This window comes from Macrobrachium nipponense, chromosome 8, assembly GCF_015104395.2.
Source record: "Macrobrachium nipponense isolate FS-2020 chromosome 8, ASM1510439v2, whole genome shotgun sequence".
Lineage (NCBI taxonomy): Eukaryota > Metazoa > Arthropoda > Malacostraca > Decapoda > Palaemonidae > Macrobrachium > Macrobrachium nipponense.
The window spans coordinates 48,237,949-48,241,077 of record NC_087203.1 but is presented as its reverse complement, the minus strand read 5'-3'; positions in this window follow the sequence as shown (position 1 = coordinate 48,241,077).

Sequence of the window (3,129 nt, the reverse complement as noted above, 5' to 3'; positions counted from 1 at the left end):
TTCATTGGAGTGTCTTGGGGTTTGTAGATCACTTACGAAGTCGGTATTATCTTCTTTGGTTATGACGACGATGTGTTAAACTCATGATGATTCGGTGATGATGTGAGGTTCTTGTAGAAAACACGAAGTATAAAAATACATATATTCTTCTGAAATTACATGGTGAAGATCAGATATGATTGTACAGGTCTTCTAATGACGATAGCTTGATCGCTTCTGCCAATGATGATGGCTAATTCTATTCTGTTCTCTTCTACATGATAAAGTTAGGTAAAGAGGTACAGGTCTGCCAATGATGATGGCTAACTCTATTCTGACTACCATCTCGGTTACAAGTCATAAAGGAGCAGACAGTAGCTCGAACATATGAACATACATACAAAATGAGACACACTACAGATCACGTAGGCCATTTGAATTATAGGTCGCGGTAGTTGTGTCAAGCAGGGAGCTTGGACTAATGTTTCAAAACAAATGAATGACTACAGGTGACGGCAGGTTAGTCTTAGCCTACTTTTTTGTAATACGTCATCTTTGTGCTCTAGTCTGATCACATTCCTGCAAGCAATCTGGTTGACCTCTTAGTTTTAGTCTTTTATATATATGGACTAACATTCCATATTTTTATTATGTAAACACTTACATATATGTATATGAATACGTGATAATGATCTCGTATTTCATATTGGTAAGCGTTAAGCCAAAGCGGTAGGCATCTGGTAATACATTCTCCTCCCCCTCTCTCTCTCACTCGACTCCACTAGCAATAGCCCTTTCTCTCTCTCTCTCTCTCTCTCTCTCTCTCCCTCTCTCTCTCTGCTTCTCTCTCTCTCTCTCGTCCATCCATTTCCCCTTCATTATCTAAGGCACCAAATCAGAAACGGGCTAAAAAATACCATTTTTTTATTTAAGAGCAAAGCATTGATCAAATAGTTAGATTCTCAAAGTTCAAAATAGCTTAATTGATCCCCAATAACTAATCATTAGTTTAGTCATGACATTAGCAGTTAGTCAACACCAACTCCAAAATACACATATGGTTCCTCTCCAAATCCCATTCCCCTTTGTCAGGACATTCCCCCTTGTCCAGACCCGCCTGTTAGGAAGAACAGGAGAACACTTTGGTAAGCACACACAATTGTAAAAACAGAAAGTCAAAAGATTAAATAAAATGGACATCTTTTACAAGAATGCTGTAAAACAATCAAGCCACACCTTTGGCTAAATCACAGTGAATCTTACCATTTCAGCCTAGAATCTCCAAGCACCAAATAGTGCTCTATGGCTCTGGCTAATTACATGCCATTATGAACGGACATAGATCGTACGAACTCACAGTCAAAGTTCAGAATGTACACGCCCCAGGTAACTGCTTTAACCAGTTTTCAAAGGCACCTTGGACAAGCTCTCATGGCGACAGGACGAAGGCACTGATTTGCTAGCTTAATGTCACACCATCCCAAAAAAAAGTTATCAGCATTCTCTACACTGTCACTCGGACTCTCTGTCTCCAGGGAAGTTAAAAATGATGAATCCCCAATTTCTAAGGAATGTCAAGGCACGTTACATACAACAATGTCTCATACATAACATATATTATCAGTCTTTATTTGTTACATACATATACACATATATATATATGTATATATATGTGTGTGTGTGTGCTTAAAAAATCACAGTAGATTCACGTGACTTCATAAAGAAGCGAATCCCACAGGAAAATGATAGTCAGAAATCCAAGCGCTTTCGTCTTTACAAAGACATTGTCATGGAGCTAAATTTAGCTCCTTGACCATGTCATTTTCCTGTGGGATTTGCTTTTATATATATATATATATATATATATATATATATATATATATATATATATATAATATATATATATATATATATATATATATATGTATATGATATATATATATATATATATATATATATATATATATATTATATATATATATATAATATATATATATATATATATATATATATATATATATATATATATATATATATATATATATATATAGAGAGAGAGAGAGAGAGAGAGAGAGAGAGAGAGAGAGAGAGAGAGAGAGAGAGAGAATACATACACACACACACACACACACACACATATATATATATATATATATATATATATATATATATATATATATATATATATATATATGTATGTATGTATGTATATATTCAGCTCCTGAAGTACTACTACAAAGGAGAAAACGCCCAGGGTTGCCAAATAACTTGACATCCAAACCGCGGTGCAAAGCCTCAAAAGTCGCGGCAGTGGCTTCAAAAGTAGCCCAATTATAGCAACTTAGCCATCATTAAAATTGGTACTAAAAACTCATTGATATGATATTAATAGAAACAAATTAGGGGTCCGGGAGGGATCGAAATCAATCACTAAGCTTTTGTAGAAGAGTATAATAACGAAAAACTTACATAATTTTTATTCAAAAATACAGAAAATAAAGCCGAATATTTTTTGCAAAATTAAATACTAGTTGAATGGCATTTAACAAAATTAAAATGAGCAAAATAAAAAGAAATAAAGAGATTTGTTGTTCATTCAACATGATCATAAAATGAACTAGATTGTAGTGCTTTAATCATAGTTTCATTTGGCTCAAATTTCTTTGGACATTGGCATTTTTTGTCCTCCTCCCCCTCTTGAGTATGCATGGCACTTCTTATATACAAAATTGCCGTTAGGAGGTCATGTCCCATTCTGTTCCTGAGGTCCGTTTTTGATTAAATTGACCTGGCTAAAAACTCTTTCTACATCAGCTTTGCTGATAGGAAGAACATAATATCTTCAAGGCAAATTTGATCAATAGAATGATGATGTATGACAAGCAATGCATAGTGAAAGTTTCAAATCTGTAACTTTTGATTGTGATCTGTTTGCTTGATTTGCTGAGAAGATGTACTAGCAAAAAATCTCGTAACATTACTTTTTCTCTTGCTTTTTATATATGCTTTTATGTGTACCCAGTATTAGAATGCTTGATTAAATCTGAATGGTGGGCTCTTATAACCGTATTACAAAAACCAAACACCTAGCTTTGTTTCATCTCCAGGAAAACACTTCTAATCCAATCTTTCAAAAGTCCTCGCTCTCCC